The sequence below is a fragment of the Mauremys reevesii genome, linkage group 1, assembly GCF_016161935.1.
Source record: "Mauremys reevesii isolate NIE-2019 linkage group 1, ASM1616193v1, whole genome shotgun sequence".
NCBI classification, from domain to species: domain Eukaryota; kingdom Metazoa; phylum Chordata; order Testudines; family Geoemydidae; genus Mauremys; species Mauremys reevesii.
Genome location: NC_052623.1, coordinates 298,998,924 through 299,014,837, shown reverse-complemented (window position 1 = coordinate 299,014,837; position 15,914 = coordinate 298,998,924). Strand labels below are relative to the sequence as shown.

General features: G+C 45.6%; 1 protein-coding gene and 1 long non-coding RNA gene across 4 annotated transcripts in view; one reads left to right on the top strand and one right to left on the bottom strand.

Moving 5' to 3' along the window:
* Window positions 1-15,914, top strand: part of RASSF3 (Ras association domain family member 3) — a 139,392-nt gene that overhangs the window by 94,459 nt on the left and 29,019 nt on the right. The gene's annotated exons all lie outside the window — the stretch shown is intronic.
* On the bottom strand, window positions 226-13,639 carry LOC120383855. Its single transcript, XR_005588549.1, has 3 exons — window positions 13,320-13,639; window positions 12,695-12,771; window positions 226-301 (listed from the first exon to the last, which is right to left on the bottom strand). It is a non-coding gene; the product is annotated as an uncharacterized LOC120383855 (long non-coding RNA).

The following is a 15,914-nucleotide window of genomic DNA, read 5'->3' as shown; positions in this document are numbered from 1 at the left end:
TGAAGTGCTTATCTCCTCAGATTTTTATTCTGTGCAAGAGAATACACATATCTACTTAGCAAATGCCCACACTATCACAGTTACATGTCTAAGTAATCTCTCTCTCTCTCGCCCCTACAGAGGGTATGCAGTTACAGTTCTCCTGGCTTTTTCTCCTTCTGGAAGCCTTTGGTTTTTCAGTTCTTGCTCTTTTCCTTTTGTGGAGAAGCTGTTCCTTTTTTTTTTTTATTTAGTAGTGTTGTGTTGACTGTGCACTAATCACCATTCAGGTAAACTCTGTCCTCTTATCACTTTGTTGTCTCTGGAGGAAAAAAATAATATATCCAATGAGCAAAAGGAACTGTTATTTTTGTGTTTGTGTTTTGCTGTGCACTTGCCCTTTCAGTTATAATTTGAGGAGCTGTGGGGGATGACTTCACAAATATTTTTAGTTTAGTAAAATAGTATCAAGAATAAACATTATGATCTGTACTAAATGTAGTCCTGCTTTGAGCAGGGGGTTGGACTAGATGACCTCCTGAAGTCTCTTCCAAACCTGATATTCTGTGATTCTAGTCAATTAAAATAATGTTTTAAAAATATTTGTCTTGAAAGTCCCAAGCTCTCTCTAGCTTGTTACTCTGTGTTCAGAATACAAACACCATTCAAGTCTTTAAGACATAGACTGCCCTATAGCCATCCACTCTCACTGATACTGGGAGTCTAGTGCAGTGGTTTTCAAACTTTTTTTTCTGGCGACTCAGTTGAAGAAAATTATTGATGCCCGTGACCCAACAGAGCTGTGGATGAGGGATTTGGGGTGTGGGAGGGGCTCAGGGCTGGGGCAGAGGGTTGCGGTGAGGGCTGCGGGGTGGGGTAGCGAATGAGGGGTTCAGGATGGGGGCGGTGCTCTGGGCTGGATCAGGGCTCTGGGGTGCGGGTGCAGGCTCTGGGGTGGGGCTGTGGATGAAGGGTTTGGGGTGCAGGAGGGGGCTCTGGGTTTGGGGGGCTCAGGGCTGAGGTAGAAGGTTGGCATACAGGAGGGGATCAGGGCTCTGGGATGGGGGAGCAAGCTCTGGGGTGGGGCTGTGGATGAAGGTTTTGGGGGGCTCAGGGCTGGGGCAGGGTATTGGGGTACGAGGCTGGGGCGCAGGCTTACCTTGAGTGGCTCCTAGTCAGTGGTGCAGCGGGGGTGCTGAGGCACTGTGCACCGCGCTGCGCCCCGGAAGAGGCCAGCAGCAGGTCTGGCTCCTAGGCGGAAGCGTGCAAGCAGCTCTGTGCGGCTCTCACCCGCAGGCACCGTCCCCCCCACCGGCTCCCGGTGCGGAGCCGGTGCTCAGGGTGGAGTTAGTGCGTGGAGCCTCATGACCCCCCAACCTAGGAGCCGGACCTGCTGCTGGCTGCTTCCGGGGCACAGTGCGGTGTCAGAACAGGTAGGGACAGCCTGCCTTAGCCGGGCAGCACCGCTGATGGGACTTCTAATGGCCCGGTAGGCGGTGCTGACCAGAGCCGCCGCGACCCAGTGCCTTTCATTCCGCCAGCCAGGACTGCAGTTTGAAAACCACTGGTCTAGTGCGCAGTAAGCTTTTTGTTTTGCATATTAACACAGTTAACTGCTGTATTTCCAGTTCTTATTGTAGACAGACCTAATAGCCTTTTCAATTATTTTATTTTTATTAGGAGCAGTTGTTCCACTTTACAACTCATAAAAACATGATGTGAATGTCTTTGACAAGTGAGGAATGGTCTGACTATTCCCTATCCTCCCTAAAATTCCATAAGTTTACTGGAGTGCAGAGGATCACCTTCCAATGCCACATATGTGGCCTTCCTTTCCCCCCTAAAAAGATCTTGCATTTCGATATCTGCTTTTCCAGACAGAGACTGTACATGACTCCCTCTCAAGTTCTACACTTTATTTGGCCAGAAAGCTTTCTGTTTAGGCTTTCGAGTATGAAGCATTCTTCTTCACCCAAAGACTGAGCAGATGGACAGCATTCAGGATGTCCTGCCATAGGAAGGAATAGTAGAGTAAAGGGGAAGACAAAATGTGCATCTAAGAGTTACAAACTCTGAAGGGTATAGTTTTCATTTTAAAGTAGGCATCCCAATATTAAACTTGTCTTCTCCCTCCTGGAACTGACTGACTGGACCCATACCTCAGTATTGTGCTATGTCTTGTCTCTTCCTGTTCTCTCCTCCTTCCCCCGTGATAAAGGTTTTGTACAATATTGGAGATGTTTCCTGACGGACCCTGTAGCATAGTAATGACTCCTGGATGCAAACAGTGTGGCAGGCTTCTAATGAATTTTCTGGAGCAGCTTCAAAAGTTACTGATATTTAATATTAAAAAAGAATTACAATAGTTAAAATCTGTGTGTAGGGGGGAAATGGATACGCAAGCTACTTCTATGTGAAGCACACCTTGGCATTTCTTTGCTATGAAAATAGATTTGACCTGTTTTTCCTCTTATCTCATCAACATGTTTGCTGTGTAAACTGAAGGGAACAGAATGTTTTTGCTTCTTGCAGTGTCTGGCCTGAAGAACCAGCAGAGAAAGAAGGGATGAAGTCTTTGTAGGAGACTAGGATAACGTTCTTGAGAACTCTTTTAAAAAACACAACTAACCTGAAAACCCACCATTTGGTGCAATCTGGTGTTACAAAAAATCAACAAAATTTGTTCTTTAAAAGTGTATTTCTGAGCCTTGGACAGGGACTACTTATCAGTATCCGGAGCAAGGGATGTGATACTTCCTTCTTCCCATGCTACTCTTACCATGTTCAACATGAACGCAGGGCTACTGGGAATCCTTTGTAACTGCTGGATATCCTGCAACCCACTACAATATGATGATTTTAGATCTGAGCCTGACCATGCACATGACACTGCATATGTTCCCAGTATCGAATTGATTATATGAATTTCACATATTTAATACACACTTTAGAGTTACTTTCATTTACTCTTCCGGTGAGGAACGTAACAACCTAATGAGCTGTGAAGGGAAGGATGAGTATTTCTCATTCCCAGGCTTCAAACACTGTATATGGGTTTTTTCTTTTTGTAGTTAATACACCATAAAGCAGCAATATAATATTTAAATAAGACTAGGAAATCTCCAATCTAACTAAATTTCTATTTCCCTTTTCACACCCACAAACCCCAATCTTCCTTTTACATGGGGAACACAGTCTTATTACCAAAGCGGATCAATTGCATGAATTCCCCCTTGCTTAATATGCAGCATGAAAGAGTGTGATGTTAAGGCTATAATAAAGGTCTAAACAAGCCTGACGCTTTGTTTTCAATTTTGTGGGCACCCTGTCACAAGCATTCTGTGATTTTAAATGTTAAGAACAGACTTTAAGACTTATCTTTAAAATTCTTGGCACTTGTAATTGTATTACAGTTGTTTAAGCAGATACTGTATTTTTGTTGCTTTTCTTCCTGTGGGAAGAGGTGAAGGATTTTTGGTGTTTAAATGGACCTGATCATTTTCTGAGCACCACAAGTTCAGCAGAAGTCTGTGAGAGCTCAGGTGCGTGGCACCCTTGAAAATTAGGTCCCGGTTTGCTTGTTTAAATTCCAAAAAAGCCTCCTCTGCATTCTGACCTAGTGAGCTGATAAATTTTGTATTTAAATTAAAGGTAATTTGAATGTAACAAACAACATTTGAGGCCTGTAGACATCTAATTTAAAACTCTATGTAGCTTGTTCTTTAACAAACATATTTACAGTGCTAAGAAGTCCCTAGCTATTGTAATAGGCACTTTTAAAAACAAGGAAGTCAAAACAAATTTAATAATGGAAGTGCTGCTTGAATATGACAGTAGGAGCAATCTTGCTTTTGACCTTTAATTTACACAAATAGAGTTCAAGTCAGTGACACTTGGCAACTTCCTGTTGGAGAATATGAATGGCTATGTGCATTCTGAATGGTATGTTTGGTTGGGTGTGATGTTTGAGTGATGGCTTCTCCCAGGTTTTAGAGAACATTAGAATTCAGTTAACGTTCAAACATTGGAGGAGAATCTACTTTTCATTTCCTCTTTAATGGGCAATTCCAGATCACTTGGCCCTATGACTACATATGAATAAGAGTTTAATTTCTGTGCCCTGGTGTCCACCAATCCAAATAGATCCTTTATTAGTCAAGCCGAGTGGCAACCAATATTCTTTCAAGTTTTGGCTCCCTCAGGTCAAACAAAGCTCTCTTGCTTTTTCTGCCTCCAGTTTTCTTCTTGCCTCTTGCTTCAGCAGAGGGAAGCATCTGCCATTTTGGTAATCTGTCTAGTTTTAGTCCATTCCTCACCCCCACCCACTCTTTTCACAGCATAAGCAGCAACCCCAAAGAAAAGAGGTTGCAGTGTTTTGCAGCCTCTATAGCCAGCTCCTTCATGCACTCTGAGAATGCCTCAGGCCTCTCCGAAGAGGCATGGCTGTTGGTGGGAGATCAAAGGACAAGCTTCAGATAATCGAGACTGCACAACACCAGGGAAGCCTCCAAGCAAAGACACAGCCTTCCATTGAAAAATCTTTTGAACTCCAAACCGCTGGAGGCTGTGAAGTGGTGGGTATCCAGGACTTCTACTCTGCACAGCAAACCAAGAGGCTGGGCTAAAGAAAAATACTTGCTCCTAGGATAATCTCTTTGGTTATCCAAATTTATAGCACAGTCCAGTGTGAATCTTTTTAAGATTCCTCTCCTCTGCAGAGCTCCCTCGCCTGGGTCTGGAGTCCATGGGACCCCCTTTTCTTATGGCATTACTTTACTTGAAAACAATTTTGTTTTAAATAAATGCTGTATTGCCAGTTCTCACATGATTTCCATCCCCACTTGTTTCAGAAGCTCTTGTATGATGGCTTGAAGAGTTTCTGGCCTCACTTGATTGGGGAGCAGGTGGCTGCTCTCCCTTCCCTCCCACTTACAGTAGCTACCTGATTTCTCTCTTCCTGTTCGAACAGCCACCTACTGTCCCTGTCCCTGGCTCCACCAGGTATCCGGTTCCCTGCCACCTAACCTCCCCTATGATTGGTCTCAGATCTCTTGAACTCCTGGTGCCCCTTCATTAACCCTCTTCTCCCCCACCCCCACCTTGTTGTTGCAGCTCTCGCTACTACCCAGCAGGTGCCTACTACACAGCCCCTTCCCCAGCCCACTCTGCTCTCTTCTCCTTAGAGCTCTGCTTCCCTGATCCTTTCCTTTTCCTTCCACAGACCTGGCCTGGGCAAGTACCTGCAACTCAGACCCTCAATTCCATCCCCTCCCGCCATCCCTGCCCTACCTACTCCCTCCTTCAAAGTTTCTGCTTCCCTGATCCCTCCTGTCAGCCTTCGCCATTCCTTGGCCCTGACAGGTACCTGTTTCCTGGCTCTTTCCCTCCCCAGTCTGGGTTCCCCACCAGTAACCTACTGCCCTGAACCTTCCCTGGGCCCTGCAGCCACTTGCTTTCCCAACCAGCTAGAGCTTCTTCCCCTCCCAAATTCCATCAGCTCCACACTGCCCCATCTCCCAAACTGTTTCTTCTCTCCCCCTTGCCCTGGAAGTCTGTGTGGTGGGAGTGTGGTCTTGAGTCCCCTCTCCAGGCTTCTGAGGGTGAGTGTCTGGCTCAGGTCCCACATCTTCTGCACCAAGGAGATCACTGTCCTGCCGCCAATCCATGCATCCAGCGAGGTTCTGCTGTCATCAGCATCAGAGGAAGGACCCCTTCTCTCTTGCTGGGCTGGCACAGCCAGTTCCCACATTTAACCAGCTGAGCTCTAAAGGCTTGGGATTCTCTCTGGGATAGCCTGTATATGGGTGTGTGAATCCCCTGATACTGAAAAAAGGCTTTCTGAGGGCCCTGTCTATCAAAGGGATGGGGTGGGAGTTGGTATTCCATTGCTTTCCTCTGCATCCCTCCAGTCCTGACTGAGGGCTTCCTGCAGACGAGCAGCAAGATCTGGGGCAGTAGGGTCCACAAAAATCTAGGGGGGGACTAATTGAGTGTATTGGGAGAAGGGGGTGGCAGTAACAACTGACTTTTTGGAGGCAGTGAAGTTTTGTGCAGCTCCGTGTGTGATTTTCCTCGTCCGTGAGAGTCGTTAATGTCCCACTCAAGCAATGGTGGTGAGATCAGTGACTTTTTCACGCTGTTAAGAAATGTTATATGTGGAGCTGCACAGACTTTGGCAGCTATGGGGACAGGTGGCTGCCACAGCCTGGGAGGGTGAGAACTAGGGAGTGGGACCTGCAGGAACCTGCTCCAAAATTTTGGAAAGGCAAGAGCTCTTTGCATTATTTTGAGAGGGGTCAAGATCATCTTAGACCTGCAATAAATATGCAAGAGCTGGCAATACTGTACTTGTCACACACGTACGATTGGAGTAGGCCGGGGGAGTTCAAAACTCAGACTAAAGATCAGGATTTAATTTTTTTTAAAGAATAATGATTTTTAGGCTAATCTTGTGATTTGGGGAGGAGTGTGTGGCTCTTGTTTTTTGAAGTCTTAGGGTTGGTGATACTGCAATTATTCTCTCTAATTCACTGGTTCTCAAACTTTGGTACTGGTGATCGCTTTCACACAGCAAGCCTCTGAATGTGACCCACCTTATAAATTAAAAACTACATTTTTTTTATATTTAACACTATTATAAATTCTGGAGGCAAAGTGGGATTTGGGGGTGGAGGCTGACAGCTCATGACCCCCATGTAATAACCCCGTGACCCTCTGAGGGGTCGCAACCCTCAGTTTGAGAACCACTGCTCTAGTTAGTACGACTCCTGAGTCTAAATACGCTATTTCCTGGTCATGCTGACAGCTGTGCCAGATACCCCAAACTTCTTCGTAGGGCTAACCTTGACTGAGGCTGATTCCTGGCAGCTCCATTGCATAGCTGCCTGTGTGAACAGAGCTCAATGTTAGAGCAAACAAGGCAAGTTAGAGATGTGCAGTTTTCATTTCTAGAAATTTGTTTGCCTTTGGCCACCGGACCTCATTCCAATCCACTGGCTAAGACAGAGATGAGCAAACTTTTTGGCCCGAAGGCAACATCTGGGTGGGGAAATTGCATGCAGGGCCATGAATGTAGGGCTGGGGCAGAGGGTTGGGGTATGAGAGGGAGTGCGGGCATGGGAGGGGGTGCGGTGTGCAGGAAGGGGCTCAGGACAGGGGGGTTGGGGTGTAGGGAGGGGTGTGGAGTGCGGGAGAGGGCTTCGGGCGCGGGTTGGGGGCTCAGGGTAGGGGGTTGGGGTGCAGAACAGGTGCAGCTGGGGGCTCAGGGCAGGGAGTTCAGGTGCAGGAGGGGGGCTCAGGGCAGGGGGTTGGGGTACAGGAGGGGTTTGGGATGTGGGCTCTGGCCTGGCACCACTTACCTTGAGAGGCTCTGGGGTGGCAGCAGTGTGCCGCGGGGCTAAGGCAGGCTCCCTCCGTGCCCTGGCCCCGCACCACTCCCGGAAGCGGCCAGCATCATGTCCCTGCGGCCCCTGCAGGCAAGGGCAGCCTGCGGAGACCTCTGTGTCCCCCTCCCCTGGGGGCCACAGGGACGTGGTGCTGGCCGCTTCCGCATTAGCCCCTTGGCGCTATGGGGGTGGCAATCCTGTGGGCCGGATCCAAAGCCCTGACGGGCCATAGTTTGCCCACCCCTGGGCATGAGAGTACTGTCAGAGGAATGATGTGTCCTATTCTGTCTCCGGAATAGTCTGTTTTAAAATAGATCTTTCCTACAAGATGCAACAGGTGGTGGGACCCTCTGGCTTTCACCCAAGCTGAATTCTCAGTCCCAGGGTACTTCAAGCAGGTTTCTCCCCTACTCCCTCTACTAGGGAAGGCATTGCAAAAATGTTCAAAGGACCAAGTGAAGATTGGCTTGATTTTTATTTTTGCAGGCCTAATGGAAATGTCCTAGCACCATCAAATTTATTTGTCCATTGTACAAGTTAGTTGTTTGCCTCTACCAGCATCCAGAAAGCTCTATCTATTGTTCTCGCTGTTGTGCACGTATGTAATAAGGGGTTTTGGACAAAGTTCTATGTATTTTATCCAAAAAAGAAGGAAATGCAATAGTTGATTATAGAATCTGGACTATTTTCTCTCACTGGTGTTACTGTAAGGATTGCAGCTAAAAAAACTGACCTCCAACAGCATTTCGCTTCCTGCAATGTGTGTCTAATGAGGGATTGGCCTCTAGTTACCTCAGAGGCCAGGTTTGGTTCTCACTTCCATAAGGAACATTTCTCACAGATCTCATCAAACGCCCGACCCTTCTTGGGCACTCACCCGACTGCTGTGAGGGAACCAACTGCTGGATCCCATGTGCTTTAAGACTCCACAATATGTGTGGAGGTGTTAGGGACACCAAGCACACTCTTGGGGTGCCGATCCTCTATCCTGAGAGCTGAGACCTCATGATCCAGCTGTCCCACCCCTAGACCACTCCCAGAGTCCACTGTAGCTTAAGGAAACCCTCTCACAAAACACTGGCCATGTGCAGGCTGTGGGTCTGCAGTTTACCTCTTTAGGAACATGTTATAGGTGAAACACGCAAAAATGTACACAGAGAGACCTTACATAGGAGTTTAAAAACAACCACTTCTTGCCTTTTATAACCTGAGAAGTACACAGATCTATTTAAAAACAAAACAAAATAAAAAAAACCTACATACACTTCCCTGCTTTGGTTTCTTCCCCATTCTGAATATTCTTGTACTGGGGTCAGGGTTCTCTGCGTGTGTCAGGAACCTCCTGCTGCTGCTCATAGCTTGACTTCTGAACAATGGAGCCTCTCTCCCTAGGGCAGCTTGCTTATTCTGACCTTGGTTGGTCCTGCAGCTAAACTCCTCCTCCCTCCCTTTCTTCCCCGCCCCCAGTTATGAAAGCATGCCTGGCTCTTTCCATCCTGCCCAAAACTCTGAGGCTTCTCCTCAACCCACCCAGTCTCTGTGATTTGTAAAGGCTAGCATCAACACCTTGGGTTCATTGTCCTGTGTTTTGAGAATTTTCAATTATCTGAAAGGGAGCCCCTTGCAGACAAATAGGAGGAATTAGCTTCTCCTAGGCATGTGTTAACCCATTGTCCCTGAATAGGTGGTGATTGAGTTCTGCCAGCCCCTCCTTTGTACTTCCTCTGGGAGAATCAAGCTTACAGCCTTATCAGCACTGTCGGATTCCATGATACAATTTCATAACAAATTCATTACATCAGTCAGAATTCATAAGTTGTACAGTCATCATATCACCATTGGGAACTACCTGTTGGTTTCCATGCAATAATTTTTCATTTGTCTAGGATGGTGTCCTACTCTGTTGTTAAGCTTCCACATAGCTCTGTAGTGCCTCCCTGAAACCTGACTGCAGTTTTGAACTCTTGACCAGGTGGCCTGTCTGCACACACGCACACACACACACGCACACACACACACACACTCTCTCTCTCTCTCCCCCCACCCCCACCCGGAAAGTGGCCTTTCATGTAGCCACTGCTGCAGCTAGGAAGGTGACAGCGTTTGTTTTTTCTTTTCTGAAATTTCCTCTTCCTTGATTTTTTCCATTGGGATAGGGTCATTTTATGCCCCTGGCTTAACTTCTGTGCAGAATTTCCCCATTTTATTTAAATCAGAACATAACATTACCTAGCTTCTTTTCCAATGTTCTTGCAGAAAGAGAGACTATTTAGTCTGTATTGGGGAGTTACTGACTTTTGCCTGTTTTTAATGGCAGATTTCAGGAAATCTGAATCTTTGTGCTCTTTGAAGACTGCAAACAAGCGTCTTCTCATTTTGTCCTGGTCAAATAAATTCATTCTCATGTTGCAGAGGCTTACAGGATTGCAGATTTCTGTTGCCCTGTCATAATTAAAGCCAACTGTATTACTTTCACATCTGCCTCTGAGATTGAAAGGGGAGATGCCTTAAGTGAAGATGTGTGCCAGGCTGTCATTTTGAACATGTAGGCTTTCTTTGAGAACTTGACAATCTCTCTTCCCCAGAAGCTGCTTTGAATTGTCCTGGCAGTTATCCACTAAGATGCTAACATCAATGTTGTTTGTTTGTGGCATCTTTGTCCTTCTGTGGGCTCCTTTTCCATTGAATATGTTGCATATTTTGCAGGGGAATCTTCACTTGAAGTAATCTGTTAACCTGGACTCTTTCCTTTTTTTATATATATATTTATATATATAATTAGGGCCTTACCAAATTCATGGCCATGAAAAAAGCGTCACAGACTGTGAAATCTGGTCTCTCCCCATGAAATCAGGTCTTTTGTGTGCTTTTACCCTACACTATACAGATTTCATGGGGGAGACCAGCGTTTCTCAAATTGGCGGTCCTGACCCAAAAGGGAGTTGCAAGGGGGTCACAACGTTATTTTAGGAGACGTTGCAGTATTACCATCCTTACTTCTGCACTGCCTTCAGAGCTGGGTGGCTGGATAGTGGCAGCTGCTGGCCGGGCACCCAGCTCTGAAGGCAGCACCCCACCAGCAGCAGTGCAGAAGTAAGGGTGGCAATACTATACCATGCCACCCTTAGTTCTGTGATGCTGCTGGTGGCAGCTCTGCTTTCAGAGCTGGGCTTCTGGCCAGCAGCCGCCACACTCCAGCTTCCCAGCTCTGAACGCAGTTCCACTGCCAGCAGCAGCGCAGAAGTAAGGACAGCAGTACCACAGCCCCCCCCCCCCCATAACCTTAACCTTGTGATCCCCCCCCAGAATGCCTTTATGGGCCAGGACCCCTAAAATTACAACACCGTGACATTTCAAATTTAAATAGCTGAAATCAGAAATTTACGATTTTTTAAAATCCTATGACCATGAAATTGACCAAAATGGACCGTGAATTTGGTAGGGCCCTATTTATAATATGCTGGTCACATCTGTCTCCAGTGGTGGCAAAGGGGAGAATTTTTACATGCTAATTTCTTTCTGTGCCCCACTTCTGTCCATTCAGATACTGTGAACTAGCAATCGCTTAGTGCCAACTGGCAAGGGGCACAGAGGAGATATATAAGGGTGACAGATCTCCTAGGCAGGGTATTTACATTCTAGTTCACTAAAGAGTGTTATATGAGATCTCTAATAAAAGCTTGTGTCACACTGGGCATCAAAGTAATTGTGAAATGAATGTGCAGATGTTGTGTAAGGAGTTATGTATATACAGGGAAATTATGTTCTTAAGAGCTGTGTCTACGGGACTGGTCACCAAGAAAAGTGAAAAACAGGTTTTCTTTCAGGCAGTAAATGGTTATCTATATGTCTGTTTACACATCGTATGGTTAGAAAAATACAGTATTGAGATGTTGAACAAAATTATTCAACGAATAAAAGGACATGAAGAACAGATATTCTTCAACTGCCCATACACTAATGCTAGTAGTCTGGGTAATAAACCAGAGGAATTGGAATTGCTCATTTATGAGCATAAATTCAATCTCGGTGTATTACTGAAATCTGGTGGGATGATTTGCACAACTGGCATGTTAGAATTAATGGTTCTAACCTATTTAGGAAGGATCGAGTGTGCAAAAGGGGAGGAGAGGGAGTGGCACTCTGTCAAAAATGGCATGACCTGTTTCAAAGTCACTGATAACCAGGATGAAAATGATCTTGAATACACATTGGCCAGTGTCCTAACAGATAAAGCACAAGATGGTATCTGCTACCGGCTACCAAATCACACTGGGGAATGGGATGACCACGTCTTTACCCACCTATGTACAATGTGTATGGAAAAAGAACTGTGTGATTGTGCGGGACTTCTTTTAAAGTGGCATAGTCTGGGGGTCTCAAGCTGCCAGTACTAAAACTTCCTTGGAACTTCTAAACATTATAGGTGATATTTCCCAACTCCCTTCGTATCTATGAATCTATGGTTCAAAATGAGTGTCTACTCGCCAGTCTGAACCAAATGCTAATGAAGGATTGAAGTTTTCACAGAGAGAGAGAAGTAACAGGGTGTCCCCTCCGCCCATTGTTTACTTCTTCCTATCTTGAGGTGCACATCTAAGGTTTGTTCTAGTATATGTTAGGGGACAAAGAAGACACCCTGTCATCCTTGACCTAGGAAGTAAACGGACAGCGAGTTTGCTTCATGAAAGAGGGATCTCAGCCAGGCTTGGTTGAAAACATTGGAAAGAACTTTGGGTGAGAGAAGATTCTTTAGCCAGGAAGATAATTTGTTAATTAAATTTAGTCTCTAGAAAGCATGTTATGATTTTGTTTTCTATGTAACCATTCTCCCCCTGCCCCCTTTGGGAACAGTGAAATGTAAAAATGGAGAAAGAGCTGATTCAGCAACAGTGCAGAGTTTCACAGAGCAACTGTAACAGTAGTCATCTTGTGAGTATGGGACATACTTGTTTCACAAAGGCAGAGGCATTTTAGGCATTTGTGGTGTCATAGGATTAGCCCATCTGCTCTGGTTATCAAATGCACTTCATATAGCCAGTGGTTATTCATATACAGGGCTCCTATTCCTTCAGGAATTGGAAACATCCATGCAAACTACTTCTGAAGATTACTGGGAATATTTTGAAAATCCACTGGCCCCTCTAAACTTAATGAGCCATTTAAAAATCAATCACACAACTTAGCTGCATTATCTCTAACCCATAAAGTCTCAAGAACTTGTTTTGTTTTGCAATTTAAGAGTGTGCTTAAGAGCTTACATTTGTCTACTTAAGTGAATGTTACTGAACAAGATTATCCGAACCACAATAATTAGCAGTGTAACTCACGTTTTCACATTGGTTTTCCTAGCACTAGTTAGGACCACTGATGTTTACAGCTTAAGTAGATATATCTGTCTTTGCCTCTGGAATACAAAAATGTCAGACGAATCTAGTCTAACAAGATTAAAAACTAATAACTGATGGTAGTGAAAGGAGCCAGGAGGGGACAGCCATCTTCATTTGGATTTAGGAGGAACAGAGAACACAGAGCTACCTCTGAATCCAAACAAACCTATAATGTCTTAACACTAAGCTTCCTGTTTAGAAACAAGAACAATTTAATTGCTTAAGAGACCTTCCTCCATTTTTCTCTCTTTACAGCTGGATAAGGGGGACTCAATGTTTGCATTTCCCCACTTTAATCAAGAACAAAAGCCTGTTAGGATTTTACTATGAGTATACTTGTGAGCTTAAAGAATGACGACTTTAATCTAACAATCATCAATTAAATGTTTTAGGAGGAGGGAGATGGTGTATGAGGTAGCATGAGTTATACTAAGGCACAAGTTTCCATACTGCTTAAACTATTGGCAATAGTTTTACTAGAAATGAGCATGTGGGGAGACGACTGTTGATTAAGCACGTTTCTAGAGAAAAGTATAGCATACCCCGAAGTCTGACGTTTACTTACAAAATTTTAAGGTAGAAACTGATGCAGGAAATTGAAAACTGTCTATTTCAGAACAACATAAGTTTAGCTGTCACTTTTTTCTATTTCTCTTTCCTCATTCTTCATTGTCAAATACATGTGCATGAAAATCCAGTCTTTGTCTCTTAAGAACTCATCCACTTAAGAACCCATCCACGTTTATTGCCTTTGCTGTATGACAGCACAATGGAGTCTTTGTTATGTTCTCAGCCAGGAACTGTGCCTAAAAAGTTCAGGTATGCATTCGATACCAATATGGCTTACCCAAGGACTGTTCTTCCACCATCTGTGGGGGAAAAAAAGCATCCCCACCAAAATAAAAAAATAGAATAGCTGTAATATCTAAAATTATTCAAAACTTTGACTTTGCACACAGATGTTTCTTTATTAACTACATAAAATACTGTTGTTGAGTTCACTTGAATTCTGTACAGAACAAGGCTCAGTGAACAAAAACCAGAAGATGGGAAGGGAAATTGGGACTGGCAGACAGTGTGGACAGGGAACATGGAACATGGATGGGATGTTGTCCATAGGACCTATGCCTCATTTGTGGCAGAAGTTGGTTGGGGTGTAGTGGATGAGGCAGAGGATTATAGAAAGAGGAACAATGGTCTCCTGGTTAAGGCAGCTGAATTCTGCCCTTGAAAACTGGATTCTATCCCTTCCTCTTCCACAGAGTTTCTGTGTAATGCTGGGCAAGACACTTAAACCAAAGCTTTTCCCCTGTGGTCACTAACTATATTCCTAATTTTCTGTGTGCCTAACTTGGGACACTTCATTCTGATATGCAGAAGTTCTGAGCAACTCACAGCTACAACCGAAATCAATGGGAGCAGTGCTTTGAACATATGAAGTGCTATATCATGCTAAGTACTCTGAAACTATTAAATTCTAGGTGTCTCAAACTGGGCACCATTAATTTTCGGAGTCTTCTGACTGCCTTCTCTCTGTGCCTCAGTCCTCTATCTGTAAAATCAGGATAACGCCCTCTGAGACTGACATGGAGCTGCTATGTAATAATTTAAGAGTACTGAGATGTAATAACTTTATACATGATGTATCTGACCAGCGAGATGAAGTTGTTGTACAATGGGTTGTAAGATTTTCCTGTACAAATGTATTCATCTGGCTTAATAGAGGGCTCTTGGAAAAACAAGAAGGAAAACATCATAATAGCTACAGATAAGAAAATCTTCCAGCAGACATTGAGGGAGGGGGCAATTACAGGACAATGGTATACTTCCAGGCTCTAGCCTGAACTGACAGTTGTTTTGCCATGCTGGGAACAAGATCAAAAGGAAATAAACAGTTAAAAACCACTTCTAAGGAGGAGGGGCAGGGGCAGGTTAATTATCAGGAGCTGTCTAGAGGGACAGTCTGACTAGGGTTGCCAGCTTTCTATTTGCAGAAACCTGAATACCCTTGCCCCACCTCAGGCCCCATCCCACCCCTGCCCCTTCTCCAAAGCCCCACCCCATGCTCACTCTATCACCCTTCCCTCCATTGCTCGCTATCCTCTACCCTCGCTCATTTTCACTGGGCTGGGGCAGGGGGTTGGGGTACAGGAGGGGGTGAGGACTCCGGGAGGAAGCGCAGGCTCTGGGGTGGGGCTGAGGGGCTTGGGGTAAGGGAGGGGGCTCAAGGCTGGGGGTGGGGCTGAGGGGTTCAGAGTGTGGGAGGGGGCTCCAGGGTGGGGATTAGGGTGTGGGCTCCAGGTGGTGCTCACCTCAGGCAGCTCCCAGAAGCGGCAACATGTCCCTCTAGGTGACATGTTCCTTGCCAATGGAAGGTACAGAGCTGGCGCTCAGGGTGGGGACACGTGCGGAGCTTCCCTGGCCGCCCCTGCACTAGGAGCTAGTGGGACATGTTGCTGCTTCCAGGAGCCACCTGAGGTGAGCACCACCTGGAACCTGTACCCCCAAACCCCTACCATGCCCCAACCCCCAGCCCCAGCTCAGCCACCCAGAGCCTGCGCTCTGAACCCCTTCCTGCACCCCAGCCTGCCAGCCCCGCTGCGGCCAACCGGACTTTTAATGGCTCAGTAAGCGGTGCTGACTGGAGCCACCAGGGTCCCTTTTCAACCGGGCGTTCCAGTAAAAAAACGGATGCCTGGCATCCCTAAGTCTGACACAAGGGGTACATGTGCACTGTAAAAAAAAAACAAAAAAAACAACAAACCCATAGCAACAAGTTTCAGAGCCTGGGTCAACTGACTCAGGCTTGTGAGCCTAAAAATTGCAGTGTAGATGTTTGGGCTAGGGCTGGAGCCTGGGCTTTGCGACCCATCCCCCTCGTGGTGTCTCAGAATCTGGCTCTAGCCATCGCCCAAATGTTTACACTGCCATTTTTACCATCACACTAGTTAGCAGTTATCCTAGTAAACCTGAACTAATTAAAATTGTAGTATGATTCTTTGGACAGTGGTGCACCTATCTATTTGTACAAAGATGAAGTTTTAGGGAAGATATTTCAAGTAGACTTCTAAAATGAAATCAAATACAGATGGTTTGAGTGGACATCACTGGGAAAGAAGAACAAATAGTGATTACTAATCATCCCCAAATTCCCTCATTA